This window comes from Pinus tabuliformis, chromosome 6 (assembly GCF_031772625.1).
Source record: "Pinus tabuliformis cultivar Carrire ecotype Pingquan chromosome 6, CPIR1, whole genome shotgun sequence".
Taxonomy (NCBI): Eukaryota; Viridiplantae; Streptophyta; class Pinopsida; order Pinales; family Pinaceae; genus Pinus; species Pinus tabuliformis.
The window spans coordinates 2,029,016,597-2,029,031,786 of NC_142292.1; the positions used below are offsets into that span (position 1 = coordinate 2,029,016,597).

Consider the following 15,190-nt stretch of genomic DNA (forward strand, 5'->3'; position numbering starts at 1 on the left):
TCGGTAAAGCATCTCAGGGTCTTTGGTTCCACATGTTATGCCTTGATACCAAAGGTACATAGAAACAAACTTGGTGCAAAAAGTCGTAAGTGTATCTTCCTGGGGTATTCAAACACCTCCAAAGCATACCGTCTCTATGATGAAGTCAATAAAAAGTTTGTTGTATCTAGAGAAGTAATCTTTCTTGAATCATCCAAAACTAACAATGTTGTTGAGCGGAAACTTGATCGCTTGGATAAGTTCACAAATGCAAAATCATTTCAAGAATTTGATAATTAGATTCCACATCTTGAAGGGGGGATTCCTATACTAGATAAACCTATGGAATCTTCTTCTGAAGCACTCTCTCCCCTCCTTGAAACTCCAACAACGAATGATACTTTGAGTGATGTGATCGACAGAATTGGGAGACTCAATCTTGATTCAGTCCCAACTCAATCAACAGAGCAGCCTGGACCATCTGAGAAAGGTCCCCCAAAGTGGCTGACAAAGACACTTGAAAGTGTTCATCTTGATGAGGTTGGAAAGACAGGAAATAGAAATTCAAACCGGCAAAATGGAGGTGATGAAGATGACTCTGATTCACTTGCTAATATGGATGTTTCTTATGATTGTGAATTGAATTTGTCTACAGATTTTGAACCAAATTCCTTCAAATAAGTTGCTTCTCATGATGAATGGAAAGAAGCGATGCAAAAGGAGTATGATGCCCTGATAAAGAATGACACTTGGAAGCTGGTTGATCCTCCATTGGGAACCAAACCAATTGGTTGCAAGTGGGTCTACAAGAACAAGTATAAAGCTGATGGCTCACTTGACAAGCACAAAGCCAGGCTTGTGGCAAAAGGTTTTACACAGAAGGAAGGGGTCGATTATGAGAAGACTTTTGCCCCCACAGCAAAATGGGCTACCATATGGACACTCTTTGCCCTAGCAGCTCAAAACAGTTGGAAAGTCCATCAAATGGATGTAAATACTGCTTTCTTGAATGGAGATCTAAATGAGAATGTTTTTATGTCCCAACCTAAAGTATTTACTATGAAATGACATGAACATAAAGTATGCAAACTTGTGAAATCCTTGTATGGCCTCAAACAAGCACCGCGAGCCTGGTATGAAAAACTAACTGAGCATCTTCTGAAACTCAATTTCAAACATTATGATCTTGATGTTGCAACTTTGTTTTTCAAGAAGGTTGGAAAAACAGTTGTATATCTTGTGGTATATGTAGATGATCTTTTGATGACAGGGAACAATGAAAGCTAAATTGCATCCATAAAGAAGGAATTGAGGAAAGGTTTTGAAATGACTGATTTGGGCTATGTTCATTACTATCTTGGTATTGAAGTAACTCAACATCCGAAGTCCATATTCCTTTCTCAAAAGAAGTACATTGGAGATCTGTTGAATAGGTTTGGCATGAATGAATGCAATCCTCTGACTACTCCAATGGAACAAAACTTAAAGCTAACATCCATTGAAGGAAAAGAATTTGAGGATGCAACAAAGTATAGACAGCTTGTAGGAAGTCTCAACTACCTAACTACTACCAGACCAAAAATTTCGTTGCTGTTGGAATCCTCTCCAGGTTTATGCAAAAGCCTTGTGAGGGACATTGGTCTGCGACAAAAAGAGTTCTAAAGTACTTGAAAGGAACTCAAGACTTTGGAATCAAATATACACAGGTGGGCGACTTCAGCTTGATTGGATACTCTGATTCAGACTTCGATGGAGACAAAGAAACTGGGGTATCTACTTCAAGTTATGCTATGAGTCTTGGATCAGAAGTTGTCTCCTGGAGATCACGCAAACAATCAGTTCCAACAGAATCCACAACAGAGGCAAAATATGTGGCAGAAGTTGAGGCAACAAAAGAAATTGTGTGGCTCAGGAAAATTCTTGAAGATTTGCAGGTAAAACAAGTACAATCGACTCCACTCATGATTGACAATACCTTGGCAATAAAGTTGGCCAAGAACCCAAAGTTCCATGATCAAACGAAGCACATCAATACTAAATATCATCTGATTCGACGTCATGTTGAGGCCAAAACAATCCATCTCTGCCATTGTTCCACTAATGAGCAAATTGCAGACGCCTTCACCAAAGAGCTTGGAAGAGAAAAGCTTGAATGGTTCAAAATGATGCTTGGACTCACCAACATCCCTTCATATTAAGGGGGGGAATGTTGACACCTAATCATAGGGATTGGGTGAACAATTGTAATTAATGTAAATAAATAATAGAAAAGATGGAGAGTCACCGGGAGATGAATTGAATAGTCACTCCCTATTGTATATAATAATGAACAACCTGAATGAATAATATGATTTGTTTTGAGGAGTTACCTCCTGGTCTGACAAGTTAAAAGGTGAAAATGTGCAAGAGTATACTTGAGAGTTTAGGAGAAGAGCTCTTATGCTAGGAGTAGACTTGCAGTCACAAGATACTTTGCTGAAATACATAGGATGTTTGCATAGCTATCTTCGACACACAATTCTTATGTTTAATCCCATGAATCTTGATGAGGTCTGTGTTCAAGTTACACACCTCGAAGCAAGAGGGAAAAATGTCTAAGAAAAAGGTAAGAATAATCCATTCTAGAGTGGTGAAAAAGGAAAGAAATCTAAAGGAAAGCAAAAGAAAAATGCTTATATTAAGAAAGAAGGGGAGAAACTTGTGTGCAAGAATTGCACCAAAGAGGGCCATGATGAAGCACATTGCTAGAAGCTTCATGTTGAATTAAGACCAAAGAAATTTAACAATAAAGGGCAACAAAAGACAAACATTGTTGTACAACAAGACTTGGGTTCCGACTCAGGTGATGAAACAAATATTGCAGCCACAATCACTAAAGGAAAATCCGTGGCAAAAACAAGCAAAGAGGAAGCCATGGCAAGCACCAGCATAGAAAATAACTCCAACAACGCTTCAAATGAAGAAAACAAAATTGAGCCATTCCATGTCAGAGTTATTTCCAAACACACCAAAATTGATACGTTGTTTGACAGTGGATCCCAGGAAAATTTAATTTCTACAGACTTGGTCAAGAAGTTGAATCTGGAATCTGTGCCTCGTCATAAACCCTACCCATTGAGTTGGATAACCAAGGATGCAAATACAGGTCCCAAGGAAATGTTTTTTCAGGTTTGCTATTACTACCAATTTCGTTGATGAAGTCGAATTAGATGCAGTGCCACTAGATATTTCTGGAATTGTGTTGGGAAGTCGTATCTATATGACCGAAAAGCCATTTTCCATAGATTTGAGAACAAATATCATTTGTTCAAAGATGGAGTGGAGTATATTGTGAGATCCCATCGTATAAAGCTTAATATGTCTTTAGCAAGTGCAGGGAAAATGAAGCGATTGGTCAATTCCAACAAGAATCTCGTGCTCCTTATGATCAAGCAAAAGAATGACACGGAGCGTGAATCCTTTGCAGGTTGTGACGTGAAGCTGAAAGCCAAATTGGTTGATGTGGTCAATCAATATGGAGATGTGTTTCAAGAACCAAAGGGATTGCCACCAAAAAGGGGAATTCAACACGAAATTCAACTACAACAAAACTGTCCACTCCCAAATATCGATATGTATCGAATTTCAATTCTGAAAAGTTTAGAAATTAAGAAACAAGTCCAAAAATTGTTAGATAAAGGTGTAATTCATCCTTATACTTCGCCATGTGGTTTACCAATTGTTTTGGTACCCAAGAAAGATGGAACCTGCCGCATGTGTGCAGATTATCGAGCTTTGAATAAAATTACCATAAAGAATCGATACCCACTGCCCAAAATAGATGATTTGCTATATGAGTTGAAGAATGAAAAATATTTCACTAATTTAGACTTGAGAAGTGGATATCATCAAGTTAGAATAGCCGAGGAGGATATTTGGAAGACTTATTTTAAAACGAAACAGGGATTGTTTGAGTGGTTGGTTATGCATTTCGGTCTTTGCAACGCTCTAGCTACATTCATGAGAGTTATGAATGATGTTTTAAGATAATTTCTTGATGAGTTTGTAATTGTCTGTTTAGATGATATTTTGAAATTCAACAAGTCACGAGAAGAGCATGTCAAGCATGTGAGGAAAGTGTTGGATGTCTTGAAAAAAGAAGAGTTATTTATGAAGATGTCTAAATGTGAATTTGGGAAAACTTCCTTAGTGCATTTAGGCCACATAGTTGGAGGAGGTGAGCTAAAGATTGACCCCTCTAAAGTTTCGGTGACTAATACCCAAATTAGTTTTTTTTCTGGGAGCAACATAGTATTGGAGGAAGTTCATTGCCAATTTCTCTTCTATAGCAGCTCCACTACATGCTTTGACCAGTGTGAAGGTTGTCTTCAAGTGGGGAGGCAAACAATAAAAAGCATTCTATGCTTTAAAACAAAAGATCAGTTCAACCCCAGTTTTAGCATTACCAGATTTGAAACAACCATTTGAAATACAAACAGATGGAAGTGACTACGCCATGGATGCAGTTCTTTTACAACATGGTGAGCCCATTTCATTTCATTCTGAGAATTTTAATGGTGATGTTATTAACTATTCTACATATGATAAAGAGATTTATTCATTGGTGCAAAGTGTGAAGAAATGGAAGCATTACTTAATGGGAAAAGAAATCATTATTCACATTGATCATCAACCTTTGCAATATCTACAATCTCAAACAAAATTACAACAATCAATGCACTTTTGTTGGATGGGATTCTTACAATAATTCCACTTGGTAATCAGGTATAAGAAAGGTATTTATAATAGAGTTGTTGATATGCTTTCTAGACCGGTTGTTAATGTAGCCATTTTACTCAAGAATCATTCTGTTTTGCCTGAAAGTTATGTTGAACAATACGCACATGATGCTGACTTTCAAGAGGTATATTCAAACTTGAGTCAAGGCCACCAAGTTGAGGAATTAGACTACCATGTACATGATAATATGTTGTATCATTTGGGAAAATTTTGTGTTCCACAGGGGGAGAGAGTAAATGTCACAAGGGAATCGCACACTTCTCTTATTGCTAGATACTTCGGTGTAAGTAAAACAGTGGCAAATCTTCAAATGTATTTTTACTGGCCTCGCATGTTTGAAACTGTGTCACGTTTTATCAGAGGTTGTTCATTGTGTGCAATTAGTAAGCCTAGTAATAGGAAACTAGGATTGTACACCCCACTTCCAGTGCCTTCACGTCCATGGCAGAGTGTTTCTATGGATTTTGTAGGAGATCTTCCTTTATAAAGAAAAGGTCATGATTATTTATACGTAGTTGTGGATAGTTTCAACAAGATGTGCGTATTAATGCCTTGTAAAAACAAATTACAACTGAACAAACAACTCAACTCTTTCAAAATGTATGGGTTCATTTTGGATTACCTACTTCTATTGTAAGTGATCGTGATTCCCGATTTGTTGGGAATTTTTGGTCAAATTTATGGAACTTGATGGACATCAAGTTGAATAAAAGTACAACCTTCCATCCACAAACAAATGGTCAAACTGAAGTGGTTAACAGGATAATTATTCATTTGCTAAGAGGATATTGTAGCAAACATCCTAAGTTGTGGGATGAACAATTGCATTATATTCAACATGCTTAAAACCGAGAAAAACACTCTTCTACTCTAACTTCGCCTTTTGAGTCATGTCTTGGCTATTTGCCTAAATCGCCTTTGGATTTCATCTTTGAGAAAGATGTAGCTGTAGATGGACATAACGATGTAGACAAAGCAAAGAAATTCATTAAGAAAATTCAAATGATTCACCAAACAGTTCAAGAGCAACTAGAAAAGAGTCAAGGCAAGTATAAGGCAAGGCATGATAAGCATCATGTGGATCATCAGTTTCAAGTAGGTGATGAAGTTTGGCTTTACATTAGCAAGGAAAGGCTTCAAGGTGAAGGTAAAAAGTTGAAACCAATCCGTTATGGTCCATTTAAAAAATTTAAAATTCTGGAAAAGATTTTTAATAATGCTTTCAAGCTTGATTTGTCTTCATATATGCAAATTTATTCTGTTGTTAATGTTGAGAATTTGAGATTGTATGAGTCTCCTTTGATTGAAGATCAAGGAGAAAGTGCACAAATTCCATCAATTGAAGATTTTTCTCTAGAATTTCTTGATGAGCTTCAACAGGACACCATACTTGACTGAAGAACAAGGTCATTAAAGAGGGGAAATGTTGATTATCTTCGAGTGGGTCTCAAAGGTACAAATCCATCAAAGGCTAAATGGATTGAAGAAGGGAAGATGAGGGAATAGTACTCTCATCTGTTTAATAACTGAATATAATATTTTGGGGTCCAAAAGCTTCCAGTGGGGAGTGATCAGGTGCTCAAGTTTATGCTCAAAAATCAAAGTGTCATAATTTGTTAAACTTAGCTTTAGATCGAAGAGCTCGTCATTCTAATTCCAACGATGTGAATGACACTCAAATCCGAGCTCATATGCAACAGTTAGAGCAAGTCAAAGTTCATATTTGACTTGCTTATATGGTAGGATTGGATGATGTGGCAAGGTATTTCAGCGAATGAGGAGGTGCCAAGTGGCAAGCTGTCATTAACCCATGTATATCATAAATTGCATGTCGTGGGCACATTGTGTTAAAGAATCGGCCCCAAGCAAGGCCAGGGTTGCAATGTGATAAATCACAATCACACTTTGCAACAGTGAAGGCATTGCAGAAATCAGCCCCGACAAGTATCAGGTTGCGATGCGATCGCAATCATATATCGGCGAAGGGTCAGTGTTACAAAGAATCGACCCCCGGTAGGTACCCTGTTGTGATGCGATATTGCAATTGCATATCACAAATAGGGTAGAGTCCCACATATATATAAGATCACTTGTACTCTGCGATTGTTATTAGAGAAAGGGTTCGAATGCGATAAGGTTATAGGTTGTAGTTTATAATGTTGTCGGGTCCACGAAATCACAATCGCCCCCCGCATACACAAAACTTAAGCCCTCTAGTCCTAGCCGATTGCGATATGCGATATAACGGTCGACCGACAGATTAAGGCCCATCGCTCGGCAAAATTCTCGCTTGGTTAGTGGATTTTGGAGCGAAATTGTGGGTTTTTGTCGGGTTTGGAGCAATTTGTGGAATAAATAGTGGGAGAACTAGGAGAAATCAGAACTTCTTCAGTTTTTCACCAAATTGGATGAAAAAAGAGGCTAGATAGCCATTTTTTAGTATTTTGAACTCATTGAGATAGGTTTCATAGGAATTTGAGCATTTTAAACACACTTTTGTTGTAATTTTGAGCATAATAGAGAGGCCCAAGCATTGGAAGATGGACCAAGGAGACGTAACCCAGGAGGGGTGAACTCCTCATCAAATCTTTGTGTTGTGTGTTGTATTTTGATGTTCTTTGCTGTTATTTTGTTGTTGTTTAGAATATGTTTGATGTTAAATTGTTTATAACATTTACATAAGAAACTCTCATGAGAATCAGTTAATTAAGCAAAAATGGTGAATCCTTAAGCACTTGATAAGCAAATGATAAGCATCTTGGGTTTTATTCTGAATAAGAAATTAGCACAACATTACTAATCTTCTCAATTTCATATCAGTAGGCCCACTTCCATAATTGGAACTTGGAGGCGGGTCATATCACAGTAACACTCAGCTCATGTTTACCCTTGAGAGGTTGTGAAAGCAGGTAAATGTGGGGTGGGAGATTACAGATCATATGGTTCAGTTTTAAGAACTTGGACTACTATAATTTAGGAGATATTTCCCGAGGAAGTTACTGTATTAGTTTGCATGCAAAGTGTTTGAAGAAATGCCTAAATGGTTTAATGATTCATTGCATACAAATTGTTTGATGAAGTTCCCCAATGAATTTTTATTTTGGATAGGGATAGTATCATTGTATTTTTAACTTTATTGTATGATAGTACTATTATAGTTGATCTATGCCTATTTTCATGCAAAGCATTTGAAGAAACGTGTTAAAAGTGTTTTATTACAATTTGCATACAAACTATTTGATAAAATACCTTGAAAACATAGATCAAAAGTTGCATGATAGAGTGGTATATTTCAGTCAGTATGTGACAAGTGGAATGAGAGAAATGTTTCTTATTTGATTTCATACAAAATGTTTGACAAATTGTCTATAATAAAAAAAAACTACTTAATTGGTTGTATACAAAGTATTTGAAGAAAGGTTTACATGTAAAGTGTTTGACAAAATGTATGAGAGATGAAAATCAAGTTTTTACAAGTGTGGTTAGGATAAATTTAGTAGGGGTATGTGACAAAGTGGTATTAGAGCTTATTGTCAAGCTAGTAAAAAGAAAAAGAAAATTTTAGGTACCTCGTAACCTCTGTAAGTCATTGAGGGAATTGGGTACATGGCAACAGTGAATTAATCAATTACATATACAAATCATTCTAGAAGAATTTCATCATTCATGACAAATAGAACATATAAGAACATTCTCTAATTGTTTTCAAATTAAGTTAAGCATGAAATATGAGGAAGAATAACTAGGTCATGCACTGTGCTCATGTGGTAAACCTAGTACACTCTCAACTACTCTAAGCACCTGACCTTCCTAACCTATTTTCGTCCTCCACGTCCTATCCCTCCTTTATTGGACTATCTTGGATTGTAAACTCTATTGACCTAAATCCATATAGAACTCATAAGTGTAAGTGTCAATGTGTTAACAAAATTTCCTTCAACAAGCAACTGGTAGTCATTATCACATGTCAAGGGGAGTGTGACTTAACACCATTCTCCCACAGTTCTAGGTTTTGAAGATACACAGTGAGAAATGCCTCCACCCTTCCCCATAAAACTATGGTAAATACCCCATCACAGACCACAATATGGGCTTGGTTATGGGAGCTTGTCACCGAATTATCCAATTGGGAAATTATGACTTGAAAACCTACATTTTACCCAAGGTTAGAGGAGTGCATATAGACTAATACAAAAATACATAAGGACAATTCACATCATACCATTATTCATTCATTGTTCCTACATTGAATAGTTACTAGTATGGTTCTATGACTATCACATATCCCCTTCCAATCTCGTAGGTTAGTTATCACCCTTGCGCATCCATAAATATATATAGACTTATGATCCTAATTAGCAACCATCAAACCCAATATCCATGTACCAAGATCCTTCAATTAACATCATCATGCTTGAAGTAAATCATACATATATTTTTAACAACATAAACATATTCAATCTAGTGTTTTTATATAGATAACTCAACCTATCCAAATTTTGAAGTGTAACAGCATTATATAGTTTCCATAGATAATGCATCATGAAAATAAAATTAGGGTCTCCATATAAGTATTTGCATAGGTCAAAATGGGATTTCACATCATACTCAATAAATGTTCCCAAGATAATAGATCATTTAGACAAGAAGTAAAAAATAGTCTTGAATGAAGCATGATCCTTTATTGTAAAATGTATAATCTTGAGCCAACAAATTTTTCAAATCCCTATGAGCACTTGGACTAGGGAAATTCTCCTATAATTTTAGATATCATAATCCATACAGAAGTCACCAAATGCCAAAAATCAAATGCATATTTCAAGGTCTACTTGGGCCACCTCAAGTGTAATGCATTGCATCAAGGTCTACTCACGGATGCATCCGACAATTTGGGCATTTAGCGGTGCTCGAGTTACGCACACAGATTCGAAACCAAAATCTCTAGTTCGGTGATACTTCATTCCACAACCATCACCACTTGATCTACCCCAAACAGACGAAAAAGTAGTAAACACAATTCAGTACCAGTTTATCCTTCTTCCCAGTACAGAAGTACAAGATATGCTTATTCCCAATAAGTGAACCATAATCAATACCAAATCGGGGAATTCTGAAAATCGAACTCGGGACCTCTCGCACCCAAAGCAAGAATCATACCACTAGTAGACCAAATGCACTAGAATTTCCATTAGAGCCAAATACAATGTAAACTTAATGCATAATGCCAAGGGAAGGGACCTAATGGGTCCCACGTCAATTTTATGTGGCAGTGGCCACGTGGAGTTTTGACACCACACACTGCCTCCTTTTCTTTGCTTAAGTGTGGATGTTGTGGTGGCAATGATCTCGGTAGTATGACCCAAATTTGGAGGTGGGTCCCTCTTTGTGATGACTTGTCATGCAAAGGTTCGTGCCCACCCACCTAGCCAGTTCTCCTATGAAATAAAGAAATAATAATGGGCGCTTGCAATAATATTGATCTATTCTCTTCTATAGATAGAGAGATAGGAATTGATCGACATTGATCTAGTTGGTGTTCCTTGTTCGGAATGGGGGCAGTCAGTCCATCCAACCGTCAACGACCGCCCTGTCTCTCCCAATTCAGTTGTTCGTGTGGTAAACCCAACCAATTCAGTTCTTCTTCGTCTGGTAGAGATTGAGGATCCAACCCAGCTCGTATGGTGTGACCTGAGCCAGTTTCAGTCGCCAAAGTTCATCCAGTTACTAGTTAAGTGATTTAACATTATAATTGAAGAATATAAAGGCAGATTTATAGCTATATTTTTATTTTTCATAGGTGTTTGAAAATATGTTATATGCGTAATAAGATTTCCCTAAAGGGAGAAACTTATTGGAACCATTTAGCATTATAATTGAAGAATATAAAGGAAGATTTATAGCTATATTTTTATTTTTCATAAGTGTTGAAAATATGTTATATGCGTAATAAGATTTCCCTAAAGGGAGAAACTTATTGGAACCTTATCATTTCCTATTGCCCACTGCTTGTGTGCCCTAATCCTGGGAATTCCTATTGAGGGTCCCACGTTTAAATAGGATGCCACACTGTGGTACCACTATTGTAGTAAGGACTGATCAACACCCTAAGTTTACCTTGGATCCCCCTTTCTATGTTGTGGGTTAATAGTGGAGGGGGGTCCGAAACTGGAATCCACCGGTGTGAAAAGCACTTTGGTATTTGAGGCTTGGAATGGGGAAGCATTGCAAGGCAAGAGGGGAAAGTACCAGGTGGGGCCTACGTTTAAGCTAACGTGGTTGTGCTATGTGGCAACTCATTGCTGACATAACTTAATATGTTTGGTTAAATGTTTAAGGGAGTATAATTTTCAATTCATGAGTTAAATTGAGATAAAATGTATATTATTGAATTAAGGCTTCCGTAATCCATATCAAGTTTTTGAGACATGTTTTTGGTGATAATCACATCAAAATTTATTTGTCGACACGTTTCGAACCAACAAGTGTGGTTCATCATGACGATGAACCACACTTATTGGTTCGAAACGCGTCGACAAATGAATTTTGATGTGATTATCGCCGAAAACATGTCTCAAAAAAATGTATATTGTTGAAAAGATCTCAATGAGCGGAATGCGATGGCGGTATCATTATTTAATTTTGTAAACTTTGAAAAAGGAGGATTTTTGTAACCCCATATTCATAATAGGCCATGGAGGTCAGGTTAATTCAATAAATAACCCCTCCCGCAACCCGAGATACTTCAAGGGGGTGGGAATGAGTGTTACAGATTGTGGTTGCACTAATGAATGGTAGCATCGATATTTGAACAAGTGTTTGATATATTTTTACAATCACATCTAATCAACTACACAACAATACAATTATCCTTTTTCTTGCTATTAATCCTTTGGAATAGTTGACCACGGTTCGACCGAAGGTATTGGTTAATCAAGTTTTAACTGAAGATGTTGTTGGTGCTTATATTTGATAGTTGTATTACTTTATGGATTGTTGTGGTGCTTCCTCAATTATGTTTAAGGGCAACCATTATTCGTTGATGCTATCTATGTTTTGATGTACAAACTCAAATCAAGAAGTCTTATTGTATAATTAACTAAAACTCACTAATTTTTGTTTTTTTGTTTGTCAATTTGTTTGTGATCCTCCAAGCTTGACCTGTGGCTTGAGGAGTCGTGACTCAGGGGCATCTAATCTGTCAAAGTCACCAGGGGATCACACCCGGCCTGGGCCACACCAGCGCTTAGCTAACTGGATTTTTTAGCATGTCTCCCCCCAGCATAGGGCACAACCACCCACCATGAAGTTTGATCCTCGGTCACCTTGCTAACAAGGCCCATCCCCAACTGATTGTGCTAGTAAGACTTAACAACTAAAACTCACTATCTAAACTAATTAAATTGAATTATTTATAAATTATTGAGACATCAATTATATACTATTTCTATTATAGAAAATACCCATTTAATAATTATTTATGATATTTTTTTTAATTAACTTTATTAAATATTAATATTAAAATCATTTATCACACTACATCTTACATAAATCTAAATATTTAACTTCTTTTAACCTTATGACATTATAAAAAAATAAAAAATTAAAATAAAATATGAAAAAATTATCACATAGCATATGTTATCATATGTTATCATTATTTTAGGAAACTATATGGAATTAATTGAACTTTTGTGAATAAAGTTATTCGTACACCAAATTAGTTCAAACTTAACCATGTGTAGCCCCAAAATATAAACCACATCTATTGTATTCCATGCTTCATTATCATTCAATGAATATTAAAATATATGAAGTCTATTGTATTCCTATTATAATGTTTCATTATTATTCAGTTTACAAAAAAAATGTTTCATTATTATTCAGTTTACAAAAAAAGTTTCATTATTATTCAGTTTACAAAAAAAATGTTTCATTATTATTCAATGAATATTAAAATATACGAAGTGTGTATATTGAAGTACATGTGTTGCATTAATGTATCCCAATATCATTCATTAATTATTAAAATATATGAAGTGTGTATAGTATGTGTTGCATTAATATCGTTGTAATACAATTCGAAACTTAATTGAGATAATAATGTTATGGTATTAATTAATTATTATTATTTTAAAACTAATTCAAAACTTAGTTTCGATAATAATGTTATCGTATTAATTAATTAATATTTTTTTAAAATTTAAATAATTTTATATTATTGATAATATTTATTTTTAATTGATTTTATATTATTAATAAATATTAAAATGAATCTCAAAGATTTTCCTGTGTAATCAGAATGATGTTTCATGATTACTTATGGATTAATCAAATTTAATTAATTTATTTTAAGAAAAATTCAATTAATAACTCTTTTGTTTTTTTGGTTTTTTAAATTCGGAAACAAGGAGTTCACGAATAGTTAGTTAATAACATCATGCCGATAATTAAAGTACCGCCTGTGGCAGTTACTAATAACTTTGGGAAAGACATCCGATGTGAATGAAGCTATTTTTTTTTTTTTTGAAAAATATTAATAAAAAAGTGATAAAAGGAAAGAAACGGGGTGTTTGGTCTGGAGATGTACATAAATCGTATGAATGGTACCCACTGGCAAATATTTATCAATCGCGCCATTTTTCTGTCGCAGTGTTCATCAGGTAATTCCTAACCACTGCTTAATCCTTCTGCTCGGTTTGCAATTTACAGTTTTCTGCCTACTGTGTATTCCGTTCTTTTCCCTTTCTCTGCTCATCCATTGAGCTTTCCAGTTCCGTGTTTTTGTCATTTCTTTCTGCTCGTTGATTGTATTTTTTCAGATCTCCGAACGGTTCTGTCCGTATGATATTACTGGTTTATAATTTTTCGCATTTTATGGTGCTCTGGTAATGAGCGAAACATGGCCTTAGAAGGAATTTAGCCCACGAAGTACCCTTGGCTGTGCGTGCTGCTTGTATTCATGACACAAGTTTTTTATATTTAGAAACATAAATATCAGCAGGAACTTCATTAGAATCAGTATCATTGCCTCATGGTACATTTTAGGGATGAACTTCCTTGCTTTCTTCGTAGGAGCCATCATTCTTCTGGTCAACAGACACCATTACTAGGAATACGCGGAGGGGAATTCGGATCAAGGGATCCATTATCAGGCTCTGAGATAGCCATTATTGCCTCTCAGGTGCCCAGTGGTGGGGAGGTAGGCCGGTAATGACCAACAGAGCAACTAACTTGGAAAGGACACCTAGTAAGTGCAGGGAGAGGACAGTAACAGTTGGGAAGCATGCTCCATAGCTTCATTTCTTTGAAACTCTTCATCAAAGAGAGAAACAGAGAGAATTTCTCCATATGAGCATAGTTTCCACAAAACATGGTCCCTACCCCTTGAAGATATAATGGCCGTTTTCAGCTGTGTGCTCTGCTCTGCTAAGTCGAGAGTTAGGGTCATGCTTAGAAGTGGATGATGATTATAGAGGGGGCAACTGCTTTTGGGGTTGGCCTATTTTTGGCTGGCGGATAATTGTTATCTACGACTCTCCAATGTTGGGACAATTCTGAATTATAAAAATATATTATTATGCAAGAACAATTAACTAAATTTTGATAATATTCTCTGAAAAACCACCATGGTATCTGAGCTCTTACAGATTCTGAAATCCCTAAGGAGAGATTCAATTTGTTTGTGATTTTGTCACAAGGCTGTTGTCTCGGAGTTTAAAACATAAATGTTAAAACATTGGGGAAATTGCAACGAATATGCATCGAAACAGCAGGTTGATGTCGTTCAGGTTGAACAGCCGAGGGAAGATTGCTTCTTTCACTTTATAACTAAATTTAAAGGCAATGCCCCTTTCACTTTACAAATATTACATTTAGAATATTGAAGCTGTTCAACCTGACTGACATCAACTTACTGCTTCGGTGCATCTTCACTGCAAGTTTCCCTAGCGTTTCAGTCTTCAAATTCCGCAGGAACAATGTCAGGACAGAATCACAAACAAACTTAATCTCTCTTTTAAGAATTTAAGAATTGGTAGTTGAGGGTTTTTTGGTGTATGGTGCATTCCTCCCCGTTGTGTTGGCATCCTCTCCCTGCAGTTACTAGGTGTTCTTTTAGAGTTACCGTTTTGTGCTAGCCATTACTGGCTTTTATGGCTTTATCTTCTTGCCACAGGGCCTCTGAGAGCCCACAATTGCTACCTTAGAGCCTTATAACCTATCATTTGATTCTACGTCTGCATTTGGCAGACAATAGAATAATGGCTTCCTTGAAGAGACCAAGGTAGTGTGTCTTTACAATGTCTGCCATGACATTGGAAGCCTTGTTAACTCTACTGTTGGAAAATGCAATATGGCAGCTTATTACTTTAGATTTTCCTTAACCTTAATACTTGCTTGTGAACTTTATTTATCTTCTTGTGTTTTCTTATTA

General features: G+C 36.2%; 1 protein-coding gene across 6 annotated transcripts in view; it reads left to right on the forward strand.

Annotated features, from left to right (window-relative positions):
* Positions 1 to 13,276: 13,276 nt before the first annotated feature.
* The window catches only part of LOC149267394 (uncharacterized), a 172,059-nt gene continuing 170,145 nt past the window's right edge, over positions 13,277 to 15,190 (forward strand). For 4 of the 6 annotated variants that reach the window (XM_089432512.1, XM_089432496.1, XM_089432502.1 and 1 more), the window contains exon 1: positions 13,277 to 13,418. The gene's annotated coding sequence lies outside the window, so the exon portion shown is untranslated. The remainder of the gene's footprint in view (positions 13,419 to 15,190) is intronic. The other 2 variants (XM_089432519.1, XM_089432507.1) reach the window with 1 other exon arrangement.